Source organism: Zingiber officinale, chromosome 7B, assembly GCF_018446385.1.
Source record: "Zingiber officinale cultivar Zhangliang chromosome 7B, Zo_v1.1, whole genome shotgun sequence".
Lineage (NCBI taxonomy): Eukaryota > Viridiplantae > Streptophyta > Magnoliopsida > Zingiberales > Zingiberaceae > Zingiber > Zingiber officinale.
The window spans coordinates 13,143,217-13,162,242 of NC_055999.1; positions in this window are offsets into that span (position 1 = coordinate 13,143,217).

Below are 19,026 nucleotides of genomic sequence, written 5' to 3' on the forward strand. Positions count from 1 at the left end.
TGAGAATCAAGCATGGATACTTAGACATTGCTGGAGCGCCTACGCTAGCCCCAGGGCTGAACTGAATTCCTGATTGTTGTATTGAATTAACGTTAAATTACTGAACCATACAGTAATAGTGGTCGAATACTTGAGTTTTAAAATTATCAATGACGTATCTATAACCATTTTACTACACTATATCAAACGATTAAAAAATATAATTTATATTTAAAAAATTATTACTCTCAAGGTGATACATAGAAATAATATTTGAGAGTATAAATATAATCAAGAAGATTAGACGAATACATAAAATATAACCGGTTTAAATAAAAATCGGTTGATGGACATAGATAGCTAAGAATAACATAAAATCATGTTACATGTATTCGTTTAGTTCTCCTGATCATATCTATATTCTCAAATATCATCTTTATACGTCATATTGAAAGTAATAATTTTTTAACACAAATAAGATTTTTTAATATATTCGTATATTTGTTTAAATATATTCGTGTTTAAAAAATTATTATTCACGATATGACGTTTAGAAATAATATTTGAGGATTTGAATATAATTAAAAGAAATAAATGAACATATATGACATTATTTCTTGACATTCGGAGCTCTCTGGATCCATCAGCCAATTTTGACTTAAATTGATCGATAAATTTAGAAAGCTCGAAATGACATGAAATCATAAAACTAATTCGTTTGTTTAGATTCATGCCCTTAAACGTCATTTTCATACGTTATATTGAGAACAATAATTTTTTAAACATAAATCATATTTTTTTTAATTGATTGTTATAGTATAACAATTGATTCAGAACCTTAATGTACACTATAGCAAACTATTGAGGTAAATATGGAGGGGTAAAATGGGTATGAGATATATGATAATTTTAAAATTTATCAATGTGATATGGGTATTAAGTAACTTTAGCTAGCATCAACATAAATTTCTCTAAACACATTGATCCTGTCCGAATCGCTGAATCAGCGGACGCTGGGCACGTGGTGCTCTCCTAGTTGATAACGTGGCTCCCCGCTGACCGTGTGGAGCTCCGGCGAACCTGCAAAGAAGTCGGGCTGGGAAGGGGTTCCCGGCGACGACCCTCCGACGCTCAAGTCAGGCAAACGAGCAGCAAACAAGTGGTTTCGAATATGAGAGTCACTCTACCTCCTGCGAAGTCTGTGAGCTCTTATATAGAGCTGGAGGAAGCTCATGCACACCAATCGAGGTGTGCATGTGTACTGTGGACATACCCGGGTATGGTTTGTCATGTGACCTTGCTTGACGCCATACTGCTACAGTTCGACCACCTTTCTGATGGGACATGAGGACATTCTGTCCTAGGCCTTCGTACATAACATGTCCTTCGACCATACTTCCTGTCAGAGGATGTTCCCTTGCTTCACGTTTATGGTGAACGTCCCGCCGATCGACAATCCCATTTTGCCCAGCCAAACTTAAATGCTAGTCTGCTCGGGAGAATCTGGGTCGTGCGCTCGGCTACGCCTATTCAGTCTGATTGATTTATGCATTGGCCGAGCGGACCTCCATGTCGGCTCGGCGTCCTTGTTTATCATAAGCGTCGGAAACCCGACCCCTCGTCGGGTCTATGCTTCTGTTTATGCCCTTGGGCCGTTCCGCCCCTACTGCCCGGTCGGTCGCCATTCCCCAATCGGCCTCTGGCCTTGGTCTTCACATGGTGTTGACTTCTCTATGAAAAGAAAAAAGGGGGGCCACCTTATCACCGGATCACTTGCCTCCCCGTCAAGTCTAGTCGAAGGAGGTGCCTAAGTCCGACTGACTGGACTGCCGGTCTAACCGAATAATGATCGCTGAGCCGGCCCGTGGAATGCTCTTCTGCTCGGCCATTCCTTTTTGTGTCGCCCGTTCGGCAATACCTTATGGGCAGGCGGTTAATGCTGCCTCTTTCGATATCCTGCAAAAAAAATTTTTTTTAAACTGAGCACGCTTTCCTTAAATGCGCCCTGTGTCCGCTTGACACGTGGCGGATTAGTAGTCGTCAGCGTACGACGGTGGCGTTACCGTCGATGGGACAGCTACCGCTTGAAATGGACGGCCTGATGGCCACTTTGTTCTTTGCGACCTAGATCCAACGGTGGAGGCCGTTCGGCCCCAACCCTATAAAGCCGGACCTTCTCTTCTTTGCCGCATTCTTCTTCCTTCGTTCTCCGGCTTTCCACTGTTCTCTTTGCTCCGGCGATCCTCATTCTCCGCCTGTTTGGTGCGCTCGCCATCTTCTTCCTTTCCTCAATCTTTCTCGTACCCGTAAGCCTTCCTTTTCAGCTCCTCGCCTCCTGTATCGCTTTCTTTTTCATTCTGTCGGCATTTTCTTTTAGTTTTTCTGTCAATATCTCTTCTATTTCGACCATGGCGAGTACTTCTACGCCTACAGTCGGCGCTCCTAGTCTCTGGTATACGACTATGGAGAGCCGATTCGATGAAGAAGATGCACTGCGTCTCATTCGGGCGTATGAAATTCCGGCCGACCATGAGATAGTTGTGTAGGACCGTTAGATTCGATAGAGGGGGGGGTGAATATCGATTCGAAAAGTCGAGTAACAATACGCAGCGGAAAAGTAAATGAACACAGTTGTTTTTACTTCGTTCGGAGCCTGTGACGACTCCTACTCGAAGGCCCGTGGTCCTTGACCACTTTCGTTGGGCAATCACTAACAATTCGAATATAATTACAAAATGAATACAGGGAATGCTAGTGAAACAAAGTAATACCGACAAGAAAATTAACTAAAAACCGAAGGAGCACTTTGTCGGAGCTTTGTTGGCGTCGCAGTAGAGCAGCAGGACCAGCAGTAGAAGAGTTCTCAGATTGATTATTGATTGTTTGAAGCTCCTGCCTGGGGCTTCTTTTATATGTTGCACCGGGCGCCTGGATTCCTTCCGGGCGCCTGGAATGTGACGTAGCTGCTCAAACCGAGATGCTCCACGTGGCGACGACTTGGCTGGATATAATTTGCTTTCCGGACGCCCGGATCCCCTCCGGGCGCCCGGACCACCTTGTTCCAGAAAACTCCCTTTTTCTGCAAAACAAAGTTAGTCCAAGGCAATATATATCCTGCAAGATAGATTGTTAGCACATTTTATAATAGTATGAATTAGCACAAATAGTATGACTTAGATTCCGTCTTTCCGAGACCGGAATCTAGTCACGATCTCGACTTAGATATCCGAAATTGATCTAAGCCGGATCGACGCCTAATGTTCCCTTCCCGGGAACGCGTCCTCGTAGTCACTCCCCTCCAGTGACTTACCTCACTTACCTGCCAGACGTCCGGTCAGCCCGTCGACCCGTCTGGACTTCTCGCCAAGCGTCCGGTCAGCCCGTCGACCTGTCTGGACTTCTCGCCAAGCGTCCGGTCAGCCCGTCGACCCGCTTGGACTTCTCGCCAAGCGTCCGGTCAGCCCGTCGACCCGCTTGGACTTCTCGCCAGCTATCCGGTCAGCCCGTCGACCTAGCTGGACTTCGTGCCAGACATCCGGTCAGCCCGTCGACCTGTCTGGACTTCTCCTGCACACTCGATCAAAGTGTCAGACAACAACAAAACTAACTTAACCTATTTGTCATTCATCAAAACCTGGGTTAAATCGTTAGTGCTAACCGCACCAACAATCTCCCCCTTTTTGATGGAATGACAACCTGGTTAAGTTAGTGAAAACATATGCAAGAAACAACATGTATTTATGTGGTTTTAAAGTTAGTTTGTATTTTCAAATTGGTTTAGCTAACTTAACCACCTAACCCTCCCCCTTTGGCATTCATCAAAAAATAAGCAGGGGTAAACAAGCATAGTGTAGAGTAATAAAAAGTTTAGTTCAAAAATTCAAAGATACTGATAAAAGTACAATTTTTAACAGCAAGTTAAAAAAATAGTCAAGTTGACTTGGGGGAGTTTAAAGTTTTGAAAACTTGTTTAAAGCATTAACTTTTAGCTTTTAGAAAAATTGCTAAGTTTAGATAGTCTAATTTTCAAACATAAGTGTATAAGGTCTAAATTTCAAGATCAAGTTTAAATTTTCAAAACAAGTTTCAACTTTGAAACGCTTTTCAAACATAAGTTTTCAAAACCAAAATTTCAAAACTAAGTTTGAAAAATCTATTTTTCAAAACTGATTGAAATTTTTTTTTCAACACTAAGTTTGTAAAAGATTCAATTTTCAAAATTAAGAAAAATGATTTTGAGAAGCTTAGTTTGTAAACTTAAGTTTTGAAAAGTCTAATTTCCACAATTTTCAATAACAAAGCAATTTTTTTTAAAACTAATTTTTGTAAAATTTAACTTTCAAATCAAATTGTCAAAATTAAGTAAAATCAAATTTTAAGAACTAGATTTTTAAATTTCAAGTGTAGATAGTCTAATTTTCAAAATCAATTTTCAATAAAAAGTAAAGCCCAATTCTTAAAAACAACTTAGTTTTATAATAGTTTTAAACATTTTTCAAACACAAATTTTAAAATATTTTAAATAAAGGGAAAATTTTAATTAATTCCTCCCCCTGAACCTAACATAAAATTTTGAAAATATTTGCTAAAAATATTCAAAGTAAATTTTTTAAATGAGGTAAAATTTTCTAGAGAGATTTTAAAGAGAAGATTAAAAAATAACGCTTAAGGAGATAATTAAAAAATAAACCTCCCCCTGAATTTGATATTCCTTTAATTTATTAATCCTTTAATTTATTAATTTTTCTAGGGGATTTAGAAAGAAAAAATTGAACCTCCCCCTGAATTGGTTACTCCCCTTAATTTAATATCTCCCCTTAAGTTAATACTAAGATTTGGTTGTGTTAAATTTCAAAACCCTAACACATTTATCTAATTTACTAACACTTATATCTGTATCCTTGGTATAACTGTTTATTTGAATTTAATTAATCAATTATTAATTAATTTTAGATTCAGGCGCTTAACTTTAGTTTAAGGTTTAGTAAGATAAGATTTTATTAATTCAATAACAGTTAACCATTATCAATAATTTATTGATTAATTTTTACTTGATTTAATAAGTTAATGCTTAATAAAATAATTTAAATTTCATATTAATTGATTGAGTTGTCAATGAAAGTGTTAGTTATAATTATATTTTTTTTATTTACTTCCTTTTAAGTGGGATTTGAAGTTAGCATGAAGTTAAAATTATTAGACACAGTTAAGTAAGGTTTAATTTAAGTCAATTTTAGTTCTCAAATGAAGTTAAACTTAAACAGTTAAGTTCTACTTATTAATTACATAATTAAGTTTAAAGTTAACGGTATTTAATTTTTAAGTCGGGTGTCTAAGTTTTAAATGGATTTAAAAGAATTATTATTATTATTATTTTTAAGGAATTTCTAACAAGATTTATAAATTAGTGTTTAAAAGGATTTTAAAATGATTTCTATAATTATTTAATGCCAATTAACATACGTTCAATTCAGTTTTGATTTTGGATTTAAATTAATATTAGTGGTTAATTTAATTTTAAGTTTAATTTTAAGTTTAAGTTAAAAAATTTTAATTTTAATTGTAATTTAAGTTTTAATTTAAGATTTAATTTCCAGTTAAGTTAAATTAACAAATAATTTTAAGGTTAAAATGATGTTTAAGATTAAAAGTGAGTCTAAAGTCAAAATAATAATTTTTAAAGTGAAAATAATCTATAGAAATTATTATTACTAATTTTTTTAAGTTAACAAAATTTTATTATAGTGAAAAAATAAGAAGAATTTTTCAAAATGATACATAATTTTTAAAAGAGTTTTTTAAAAGAATTTTTAAAATAGTTTTTAAAGAATTTTTTTTAAAATAGTTTTTAAAGAATTTTTAAAGAAGTTTTTAAAGAATTTTTAAAATAGTTTTCAAAGTAGTTTTTAAAGAATTTTTAAAGTAGTTTTTTAAAGAATTTTTAAAATAGTTTTTTAAAGAATTTTTAAAATAGTTTTTAAAGAATTTTTAAAATAGTTTTCAAAGAATTTTTAAAATAGTTTTTAAAGAAATTTTAAAATTGTTATCAAAGAATTTTTAAAGTAGTTTTCAAAGAATTTTTAAAGTAGTTTTTAAAGAATTTTTAAAATAGTTTTCAAAGAATTTTTAAAATAGTTTTTAAAGAATTTTTAAAAGAGTTTTCAAAGAATTTTTTAAAATAGTTTTAAAAAAAAATTAAAATAGTTTTTAAAGAATTTTTAACTGATTTTTTAAAGAATTTTTAAAATTGTATTTAAAGAATATTTAAAGTAGTTTTTAAAGAATTTTTAAAAGAGTTTTTAAAGAATTTTTAAAGTAGTTTTTAAAAGAGTTTTTAAATAATTTTTTAAAATAGTTTTCAAAAAATAGTTTTTAAAAAAAAATTAAAATAGTTTTTAAAGAATTTTTAAAATAGTTTTTAAAGAATTTTTAAAATAGTTTTTAAAGAATTTTTAAAATAGTTTTTTAAAAAGAATTTTTAAAGTAGTTTTTAAAGAATTTTTAAAATAGTTTTTAAAGAATTTTTAAAATAGTTTTTTAAAAAGAATTTTTAAAGTAGTTTTTAAAGAATTTTTTAAAATAGTTTTTAAAGAATTTTTAAAATAGTTTTTAAAGAATTTTTAAAATAGTTTTTTAAAGAATTTTTAAAAGAGTTTTCAAAGAATTTTTTAAAATAGTTTTAAAAAAAAATTAAAATAGTTTTTAAAGAATTTTTAAAATAGTTTTTAAAGAAATTTTAAAATAGTTTTTAAAGAATTTTTAAAATAGTTTTTAAAGAATTTTTAAAAGAGTTTTCAAAGAATTTTTTAAAATAGTTTTTTAAAAAAAAATTAAAATAGTTTTTAAAGAATTTTTAAATGAGTTTTTAAAGAAATTTTTTAAAATAGTTTTTAAAGAATTTTTAAAATAGTTTTTAAAGAATTTTTAAAATAGTTTTAAAAGAAATTTTAAAAGAGTTTTTAAAGAATTTTTTAAAATAGTTTTTAAAGAATTGTTAAAATAGTTTTTTTTTTAAAAAAAATATTTTTTAAAAGAATTTTTAAAATAAGTTTTAAAGATTTTAAAAAATTTTTTAAAAGAATTGTTTTAAAATGATTTTGTAAAAGGTTTTTTTTTTTAATAATTTTTTTTTAAAAGAATTTTTAGGTTAAAATAATTTTTAGGTTAAAATAAATTTTTAAGTTAAAATTATAAATTTTTAAGTTAAAATAATTTTTAGGTTAAAATAAATTTTTAAGTTAAAAAAAAACTTTAATTTTTAAAATAAATTTTTAAGTTAAAAAAAAATAAAGTTTAATTTTAAAAATAAATTTTTAAGTTAAAAAAAAAATAATTTTAATTTTATTTTAATTTAATTTAATTTAATTTAATTTAATTTAATTTTAAATTCAAAATTTAATTTTAATTTGAAATTCAAATTTTAATTTTAATTTGAAATTCAAATTTTAATTTTAATTAATTTTAATTTAATTTGGAATTTGGAATTTAATTTTAATTAATTTTAATTATTTTGAAAATTAATTTAATCCTTATTCATCTTACCCGATATAGATTATCAATCAGGGAATCCTATAATTTTGTGAGATGAATTAGATTTTATTACAGAGTTTGGTTTAACTTGTGTTAGATTCAGGTTTAGCTTTGGTCTCAACAAATAGGCATTCTTCGGATAAACTTCTAAGCTTGGTGAGTCACTTGGACGTCATTAAAAGTAACCAACCTTTCGAGGTTTTCCGAATAGTCCTATCCACGGAGCTTAGTACTAAACCTTGGTCTAACTAGTTAGGATCCATTTAAAGGTAGCTTCGGTCGGTTCCACTTGGCTAAATACACCAGATTGAAGTCATATCTTTCTAGACATGCGATGCCCAAGCTTCCCCAACGTACTATCATCAAAAAACTTCACCAGTACCATGATTCAAGTTAAACTTGAACCCTCTTTAACTAGTCCTAATTACCCTGTCGGGTAGGTTGGTTGGGGTTTCCCTTTTCGGGTAGGTTGGTTAGGGTTACCCTGTCGGGTAGGTTAGTTTTGGAGGTGCCGGCTATTCTGGAGCCTCCCCCTGAATTATTGGCCATTAATTTAGTTTTTAGTTCTGGGTTTATTATAGTTAAGTTTTGGTTAAAATTTAATGTTTAATTTATAATTTAGATTCAAGTTTTTAATTTTGAATTAATTAAATTAGTCAAATTATCTTTCTTTAAGAGAATGTATTTAATATTTAAATTTTCTTTCAATTTCACTTTTATTAAGTTAATTGAATTATCTTTCTTTAATAGCTTATTTTTAAAGTTTAAGTTTTTATTCATTTTTAAACTTGAATTAATTAAATTGTTTGAATTATATTTCCTTAAAGGTTTATCTTTTAACCTTTTATTAATTGTTAATTTTGAATTTTTCAGATTATCTTTATTTAATATGTTATTTTTAACATTTAATTTTAATTTTGTTAAATTTAGTTTTGATTTTATTAAAGTGTTTGATTTTATTCTTATATTTTCTTTATTTTTTAAGTTGATATAATTAGTGGAATTTATTAGATTATTCTTATCATTAAAATTTAATTTTTTATTAATTAAATTATCTTGGGTTTGGATAGAATTTTCCAGATTAATATTGTCTAGATTATTAAATAATTTATTAATTTTATCTAGATCAATATTGACCTTGTCATCTCTATCATTTGAGTTTTCAGATTTGTTTAGGTTCAAGTTTGAATTTTTTTAATTAATTGGATTTGTTTTATCAGATAATATTCTAGGGGTATTTTTGTAATTATTGTCAACTACATTATTTTCACATATATTTTCTGAAATAATCAGATCAATGCTCATATTTTTTAAACTACTATTAGCAAGGGTATTTTGGTAAATATCACTAACCTTGAGCGCAACCCCTAATTCAATAGGCTTTTTAATTGGATCTAACCCGAGTTCGGATTCGATTTTTACTTGATCCTCGAGCTCCATCGGCTCCTCATGAAGTTTGATCAATTGGGTCCAAAGCTCATGTGCATCTTTGTACTTTTTTACTCTGCATAAAACATTGTTAGGTAAAACATTACAAATGATTTTACTTACATTTGTGTTTAGTTCTGAGTTCTGAGAAGGTTTTCTCAATATCAGCCAATAATCAAAGTTTACGCTTCCTAAGAAGCATTCCATTAATCGCTTCCAATAGTTGAAATCTTGATTGTATGGTGGTGGTTCGTGGGGGTTCCGTCCTTCTTGAAGAGTCATTTTTCTTGCACACAGAGAAACAGAAAAAAATCCCAAGACTTGGTCTTGGATTAGTAGTGCTGAAAAAAAATTAATATTTCACTATTTTCGGAAAAAAATAATAAAATATTAATAAAATAATAATAAAATATTTGAAAAAATATTATTTCAAAATTTTGAAAATGTAATATTTTTTAAATACTAAACAATGGTGAAAAGATGACGATGTATTTTTCAAAAACCGTTTTGGAGGGAAAAAACGAAAGACGTAAGGTTTTATTTAAAAGACAGACAATATCTAATTTTTTCTGTAAAACGACCCCCCTTTGCTTGATTGGTGGTTGCACCAAATCAGAGTGGTACCTGCTCTGATACCACTTGTAGGACCGTTAGATTCGATAGAGGGGGGGTGAATATCGATTCGAAAAGTCGAGTAACAATACGCAGCGGAAAAGTAAATGAACACAGTTGTTTTTACTTCGTTCAGAGCCTGTGACGACTCCTACTCGAAGGCCCGTGGTCCTTGACCACTTTCGTTGGGCAATCACTAACAATTCGAATATAATTACAAAATGAATATAGGGAATGTTAGTGAAACAAAGTAATACCGACAAGAAAATTAACTAAAAACCGAAGGAGCACTTTGTCGGAGCTTTGTTGGCGTTGCAGTAGAGCAGCAGGACCAGCAGTAGAAGAGTTCTCAGATTGATTATTGATTGTTTGAAGCTCCTGCCTGGGGCTTCTTTTATATGTTGCTCCGGGCGCCTGGATTCCTTCCGGGCGCCTGGAATGTGACGTAGCTGCTCAAACCGAGATGCTCCACGTGGCGACGACTTGGTTGGATATAATTTGCTTTCCGGGCGCCCGGATCCCTTCCGGGCGCCCGGACCACCTTGTTCCAGAAAACTCCCTTTTTCTGCAAAACAAAGTTAGTCCGAGGCAATATATATCCTGCAAGATAGATTGTTAGCACATTTTATAATAGTATGAATTAGCACAAATAGTATGATTTAGATTCCGTCTTTCCGAGACCGGAATCTAGTCACGATCTCGACTTAGATATCTGAAATGGATCTAAGCCGGATCGACGCCTAATGTTCCCTTCCCGGGAACGCGTCCTCGCAGTCACTCCCCTCCAGTGACTTACCTCACTTACCTGCCAGACGTCCGGTCAGCCCGTCGACCCGTCTGGACTTCTCGCCAAGCGTCCGGTCAGCCCGTCGACCCGCTTGGACTTCTCGCCAAGCGTCCGGTCAGCCCGTCGACCCGCTTGGACTTCTCACCAAGCGTCCGATCAACCCGTTGACCCGCTTAGACTTCTCGCCAGCTATCCGGTCAGCCCGTCGACCTAGCTGGACTTCGTGCCAGACATCCGGTCAGCCCATCGACCTGTCTGGACTTCTCCTGCACACTCGATCAAAGTGTCAGACAACAACAAAACTAACTTAACCTATTTGTCATTCATCAAAACCTGGGTTAAATCGTTAGTGCTAACCGCACCAACAAGTTGTAGCTACTCCTTTCGATCGGCCTAATGATCCGCTGCCCGGCACCATTTGCTTTTTCGGTGATCAATTTTTGGCCGGGCTGCGCTTTCCTCCACATTCGTTCATCCTCAAAATATGCAACCACTTTCGCCTCCCGCTCGGCCAATTAGTCCCGAACTCCATTAGGTTGCTGAGCGGGGTGATAGTCATTTTCAAATTAAACGATATCCCCTTGGACCCCCAAATCTTTCACTATTTCTTCTACCCAAAACAATCCGAGTGAGGGACCTTCATATTTCAATCTAGGTCGGGTTTCATCCTATTTACCAACATGTCGAGCTCCAATAAGCATTGGAAGGAGCATTTCTTTTTTATGTGTCTCCCCGAGCGGTCGGCCTTTCGAACGAAGTTGCAGACGGCGGTGCCGAATCAACCGGGTCTTGGCAAATTCAAGATCCATCCGGCGTATCTTCATGCGGCCAACCAGCTGGTCGGCCAACTCTACGATATCGACAAGTTGCTCCTTCCTGGAGTAATGTATATATTTGGCTTGTCTCCCATCCAAGCCGATCTACCTTGTAGCATGAGTAAGCGATTCTTATCCCCATTTTTCTTTTGTTCTAACTGATTTATTCTTTGTTTCTGCAGCTGAAGTTATGTGGCGTGCTAAGGCAACCGAAAAGCTCAAGCTGAAAGCCGCCAATATTGAGGCGGTGAAGGACAAGGAAGCGGCCGAACGAGGGCTGGTCCTGACCGGCCCTACAACTGAAGGGAGCGAGGGAACTCAAGTTGCTCCCGAGGCTTCAGCCGCCCGCGTCTCCACTGACGAGGCCGCGACCAATATCACAACATCTGCCCAGGCCGAGGAGGAAGGCCGATTGGCTGACGAGGCACCTTTGGCGACTCGAAAGCGCCGGCGTCTGGAGCAAGCTCCTCAATCTATCTCATCAGATGGGCAACCTTCCGAGTGGAGTGATGCAGCTCACGCGGTCTCTGAGGCAGTCTCTTCAGAGCACACTCCGACGCAGGTTGGATTACCCCCGACCGTTTCCGAGACGCAGCCTTCCACCTCCCGGTCTCTGCGTCGCCTCAAGCGACTAGGCGAGCGTCCTGCCCTGACCGGCGAGCCTTCTGGCCAGGCAGCCGCGTCTCAGGAGGATCCGAGCGGCCCGAGGGTGGTCAAAACAGTTCTCCGATTTCCTTCGGAGGAGTATCTATCGGCCGCTGATCGGCCCGCGGTCCCTGAACAACAAATAACCCTCACCGGTCCGCTCGCCAAAGTTTGGGAGGACACGCGCATACGCGTCGCGCTCATGTCCCCCAGTCAGCTAGGGGACAGTAACCTGCAGCAGGCGACCGAGGTATGCCTTTTTGCTTTACTGATACTTTTTATTTTAGCTTTTAACTTAACTGCCTTTGTTCGCAGAGTTGGGTAGAGCAGATCACAATCAGCAATCGACTGGCTGAGCTGGAGGACGAAATGAAAAAACTCAAACTTTCGGAGGCAAACCAAGGGCAATCCACGGCTGCTCTGGAGAAAAGCAAAAAGCTTTTGGAAGCCGAACGGAAACAAGCTTCCGATCTGGCGAGCGAGGTCGCTCGGCTTGAAGCTGTGGTCAAACAACGAGATAAAGAGATCAAGACAGCGACCTCTCAGAAACGCAAGGCCATCGACGACATGGACATAATGAAGGTGGAGATTAGAGGGCTAGAGCAACGCGTCAAGGATCTGGATGCCCTTCTGGCCACCTAGAGGGAGAGCCGCTCGGCCGATCTGCTCAAATTTGAAGGAGACTTGAAGGATCTCCATGCCGCCAACGATGCTTCCCGAGCCGCGCTCAAAGGGTATCAGGATGGGGAGTCGGCCCGCTCTGACGAAGTGAGGAAGGCGTTTGTCCGCTCGGACGACTTCGGAGAGAAATTCACCGACAAGATTTCCCTCACTTTCGAAGAGGCGATCAAGGCGGCGGTGGATTACTTGAAGACTAAAGGCCACCTTCTCGCCGAGCTAACCATCCCCCAAGAGGATCTGGCTACCGTGATGGGCGCCATTCCTGATGCTCTTTTTGATTTCGACGCGTGAGGAGTGTTTTTTATCAACTTTTTCATATCCTCGCCATTCGGCAAAAATATTTTTTGTCATCAACTTTTGTCTGTTCGTCGCTGGGTATAAATGAAATTTGTTTTTGCCAAGTATTCCCTGCGAGTTATCCGTTCGGTTCGATATGCTAACTCGGATTAAAGCCGATTTTTTGCAAGTATTTTTCGCCAAGAGCATGTGCGATTACCGTTCGGCGTGAGAACCTTGTTCATTCCCTCGCTCTCTATTCATTAATCATATTTTACTTTACCTCCTTACTTGGAAGGCCTTGCTGCCGAGCGTGCCGCTCAGCCGTATATTGACCTCACAGAGTAAGCTGTTGCTGATCTGCTCTTACCATTGGCCAGTGCCACGCTGCATGCTATCCAACCGGGGAGTTTATAGACGCCGGTTCGTCTCTTGATATTTAACGACGGAGCTCGTCGGTCTTCCGCTCGGAGGGTTTATAGACGTCGGCTCGTCTCTCGATATTTAACGTCGGAGCTCGACGGTCTTCCGCTCGGAGGGTTTATAGACGCCGGCTCGTCTCTCGATATTTAACGTCGGAACTCGACGGTCTTCCGCTCGGAGGGTTTATAGACGCCGGCTCGTCTCTCAATATTTAACGTCCGAGCTCGACGGTCTTCCGCTCGGAGGGTTTATAGACGCCGGCTCGTCTCTCGATATTTAACGTCGGAGCTCGACGATCTACCGCTCGGAGGGTTTATAAACGCCGGCTCGTCTCTCCATATTTAACGTCGGAGCTCGACGATCTTCCGCTCGGAGGGTTTATAGACGCCGGCTCGTCTCTCGATATTTAACGTCGAAGCTCGACGGTCTTCCGCTCGAAGGGTTTATAGACGCCGGCTCGTCTCTCGATATTTAACGTCGGAGCTCGACGGTCTTCCGCTCGGATGATTTATAGACGCCGGCTCGTCTCTCGATATTTAACGTCGGAGCTCGACGGCCTTCCGCTCGGAGGGTTTATAGACGCCGGCTCGTCTCTCGATATTTAACGTCGGAGCTCGACGGTCTTCCGCTCGGAGGGTTTATAGACGCCTGCTCGTCTCTCGATATTTAACGTCGGAGCTCGACGGTCTTCCGCTCGGAGGGTTTATAGACGCCGGCTCGTCTCTCGATATTTAACGTCGGAGCTCGACGGTCTTCCGCTCGGAGGGTTTATAGACGCCGGCTCGTCTCTCGATATTTAACGTCTGAGCTCGACGGTCTTCCGCTCGGAGGGTTTATAGACGCCGGCTCGTCTCTCGATATTTAACGTCGGAGCTCGACGGTCTTCCGCTCGGAGGGTTTATAGACGCCGGCTCGTCTCTCGATATTTAACGTCGGAGCTCGACGGTCTTTTAAGCCTAATTTGGACGATGTCTACATGGCCGAACGGCGCAGGGGTTTCGGGATCGAGCCTTTGGCTTGTATAATATACCTTCGGTCCGAGCGGTCCGGGGCCTTCGTTTTTGAGCGCTTGGCTCGGATAATTTACCTCCGGCCGAACGGCACGGGGCCTTCGTTTTTGCTGACGATGCCTTGTACTTGCTTTAGTCTTCCGATTTTTCATTTCTGCATTTCAAGTATACAGCTGAAAAAAGTATACAGGATGATTTATATTGGCGCACCTTTCACCCCGCCCGGTAAGACTGGAGGTGGTTCGCGCTCCACGACCTCTCTAGTTGCCGCCCGTCTTCATCTTCCAGATAGTAGGCACCCGAGCGGAGCTTTTCGATAACTTTGAAGGGGCCCGCCAAGGGAGCCTCCAATTTGCCGACGTTGCCGACCGGCTTTACTTTCTTCCAGACAAGGTCGCCAACCTGGAAGGCTCTAGGGATCACGCGACGGTTGTAGTTCTGCTTCATTTTTTGTCGGTACGTCATCAGCAGGACGGACGCCTTGGCTCGCTCTTCGTCGACCAAATCTAGCTCCATGCTCCTCCGCTCGGCGTTATCAGAATCATAATTCTGGATTCGGACGGACTCAACGCCGACTTCAACTGGGATGACTGCCTCGCCATCGTACACCAAATGGAATGGCGTGACGCCCGTTCCTTCCTTTGGGGCCGTACGGATAGCCCATAAGGCGCCCGGTACTTCATCCACCTAGCATCCTCCCAAATGATCGAGCCGAGCGCGTAAAATGCGAAGAATTTCCCGGTTGGCTACTTCGGCTTGACCATTGCTTTGGGGATACGCCACGGACGTGAAGTGTTGCTAGATGTCATAGCTTTTGCACCAATCTTCGAGCAATTTTCCCGCAAATTGCCGCCCGTTGTCGGAAACAAGTCGGCGAGGGTGCCGAATCGACAGATGATGTGTTGCCAGATGAACTTTTTGACCATCTGCTTGGTGATCTTGGCTAGCGGCTCGGCCTCTACCCACTTGGAAAAATAATCGACTGCCACCAGTAAAAATTTCCGCTGCCCGGTCGCCATAGGAAATGGACCGACAATATCCATTCCCCACTGATCGAACGGGCAGGCGACCGTGGATGCCTTCATCTCCTCTGCCGGTCGGTGGGAGAAGTTATGATACTTTTGACAAGAAAGGCACGTCGACACGGTCCAAGCGACGTCTGCTTGCATCGTTGGCCAGAAGTACCCGGCCAGCAGGATCTTTCTTGCCAGAGATCGTCCGCCCGGATGTCCCCCACATGAGCCTTGGTGCACTTCCTGGAGGATGTATTCAGCGTCTTCCGAGCTCACACACTTCAAAAGTCGGCGGGAGAAAGCCTTCTTGTAGAGTTGATCACCAACGAGTGTGAACCGACCGGCTCTCCTTCTCAATAGATGGGCTGCCTCCCGGTCGGATGGTGTCGTACCCGAGCACAGAAACTCTGTGATAGCTGCCCTCCAATCGCTCGAGAATGTGATGCCCTCCATCAGATCGATATGTGCCACCAAGGACACTTGCTCGACTGGCCGCGGAAGGATGACTGGTGTTAGTGCACTTGCGAGCTTGGCTAACTCATCTGCCGCATGATTTTCTGCTCGGGGTATCTTCTGGATAATGACTTCTCTGAAATTGGTCTTGAGCTTTTCGAAGGCCTCTGCATAAAGCTTGAGCCGGGCGTTATTGATTTCAAAGGTACCTGAGAGTTGTTGGGCGGCCAGCTGAGAATCCGAGTAGAGTGTCACCCGACCGGCTCCTACATGCTGAGCCGCCTGCAAGCCAGCTATGAGGGCCTCGTACTCCGCTTCGTTGTTGGTGGCTCTGTAGTCCAGCCAGACGGACAGGTGCATTCGCTCGCCTTGAGGAGAGAGCAGTAGGATGCCAATGCCGCTCCCTAGCCGAGTGGAAGATCCATCCACAAATATTTTCCATATAGCTTCGGGCTCCGGCTTCTGCACCTCCATCACAAAATCTGCCAAGGACTGTGCCTTGATTGCCGAGCGGGGTTGATATTGTATATCGAACTCGCTGAGCTCCGTCGTCCATTTGATGAGCCGTCCGGACGCTTCTGGATTGAGGAGTATTCTTCCGAGCGGGCTATTAGTCTTCACAATGATAGTATGCGCCAGGAAGTATGGGCGAAGCCTCCGAGCGGCGAGGACCAAGGCGAAAGCCAATTTCTCGAATCCGGTGTATCGAGATTCAACATCCTTTAAAATGTGACTTAAAAAATACACTGGTCGTTCTTCGCCACTCGAACTCACAAGCGCCGAGCCCACAGCGTGCTCGGTAGAAGACAGATAAATATAAAGCTGCTCACCCCCGGTCGGCTTGGCAAGTATAGGCAGAGAATTGAGATATGCCTTTAACTCCTCGAACGCCCGGTCACATTCTTCATCCCACTGGAATTTAGTGGTCTTTCGCAGGATTTTGAAGAATGGGAAGCTCTAGTCAGCAGTCTTGGATATGAATCTTGATAAGGCAGTTATCCGACCGGTCAAGCGCTATACTTCTCTTAAGTTTCTCGGAGGCAGCATGTCTTGCAACGCTTTCACTTTACTTGGATTTGCTTCGATTCCCCGCTCGGTTACAATATAGCCCAGGAAGCGTCCGCCTTTGGCTCCAAATAAACATTTTTGCGGGTTCAACTTCACTCCATATTTTCTCAGCGTTTGGAATGTCTCTTCCATGTCCGTATAAAGATCGGCCGCTCGGACGGATTTGATGAGAATGTCGTCCACATATACTTCTAGATTGCGTCTGATCTGCTCTTTGAATACTTTATTCATCATGCGCTGGTAAGTTGCTCCTGCGTTTTTTAATCCGAACGACATTACATTGTAACAGTAAGTGCCGTCGGCGGTGATGAAGCTGACCTTTTCTTGATCATCTCGGGCGAGCGGCACCTGATGATAACCCTAATATGCGTCCAACATGTAGATGAACTCGCATCCGGCCGTGGAATCCACTAGTTGATCAATCTGGGGTAGTGGGTAGAAATCCTTCGGACACGCTTTGTTCAGATCCCGGAAGTCGATGCAGACTCTCCACTTGCCGCCCGGCTTGGAGACCAGGACCACATTGGCGAGCCAACTTGGGAACTGTATTTCTCGTATGTGGCCGGCCTCCAGGAGTCTTTCCACCTCCCCTCGAATTATAGCATTCTGCTCGGCACTGAAATCTCTCTTTCTTTGCTTTACTAGCCGAGCGTCCGGTCGGACGTGGAGCTCATGTTGGGCGATGTTTGGAGATACTCCAGGCAGCTCATGTGTTGACCAAGCGAAGACGTCGCGATTTTCCTGGAGGCATTTGATCACATCTTCTTTTTGGCTTGCTCCCAGATCAGATGCTATGAATGTAGTGACTTCCGGTCGGGAGGGATGAATCTGCACCTCCTCCTTTTCTTCATAAACCAAGGAGGGAGGCCTTTCGGTTATGACATTCACCTCAAGGCGTGGCGTCTTCCTCGCGAAGCTAGATTCCGCTCGGACCATCTCAACGTAGCACTTTCGAGCCGCTAACTGGTCTCCTCGTACTTCTCCAACTTTGTCTTTGACGGGAAACTTGATTTTCTGATAAAAGGTGGAGACGGCCGCTCGGAATTCACTGAGCGCTGGTCGGCCCAATATAATATTATAAGTTGAGGGGGAATCAACCACTACGAAATTGGCAGTTCTGGTCCTTCTGAGCGGCTCTTCCCCTAATGAAATAGCGAGCCGGATTTGTCCGACCGGAAGAGCCTCGTCGTTGCCCGTGAACCCATAGAGTGGGGTCGTCATAGGCAGCAGGTCGTGGGTTCGATTCCCACAGACGGCGCCAATTTGATCCTGTCCGAATCGCTGAATCAGCGGACGCTGGGCACGTGGTGCTCTCCTAGTTGATGACGTGGCTCCCCGCTGATCGTGTGGAGCTCCAGTGAACCTGCAAAGAAGTCGGGCCGGGAAGGAGTTCCCGGCGACGACCCTCCGACGCTCAAGTCAGGCAAACGAGCAGCAAACAAGTGGTTTCGAATATGAGAGTCACTCTACCTCCGGCGAAGTCTGTGAGCTCTTATATAGAGCTGGAGGAAGCTCATGCACACCAATCGAGGTGTACACGTGTACTGTGGCCATACCCGAGTATGGTTTGTCAGGTGATCTTGCTTGACGCCATACTGCTACAGTTCGACCATCTTTCTGATGGGACATGAGGACATTCTGTCCTAGGCCTTCGTACATAACATGTCCTTCGACCATACTTCCTGTCAGAGGATGTTCCCTTGCTTCACATTTATGGTGAACGTCCCGCCGATCGGCAATCCCATTCTACCCAGCCAAACTTAAATGCTAGTCTGCTCGGGAGAATCTGGGTCGTGCGCTCGGCTACGCCTATTCAGTCTGATTGATTTATGCATTGGCCGAGCGGACCTCCATGTCGGCTTGGCGTCCTTGTTTATCATGAGCGTCGGAAACCCAACCCCTCGTCGGGTCTATGCTTCTGTTTATGCCCTTGGGCCGTTCCGCCCCTACTGCCCGGTCTGTCGCCATTCCCCAATCGGCCTCTGGCCTTGGTCTTCACATGGTGTTGACTTCTCTATGAAAAGAAAAAGGGGGGCCCACCTTATCACCGGATCACACATAATTTATCTTAAATTTTACATTTTATATAACAAAAACTTTTACATAGTTAACCTATTCATTCTCTAAATTTAAATTTACTTCTCTAAATTTAGGAATGCAATATATTCCCTAAATATTAAAATATCATTTAATTTGATAGAGAAAAAAAATAAAGGAAATGGATTGAGTAATGAAAAATAGATATTATATAGGGAGAGAGAGAAAATAATAAATAAAGTGAAAGAGAAAAAAGAAATTAATAATAA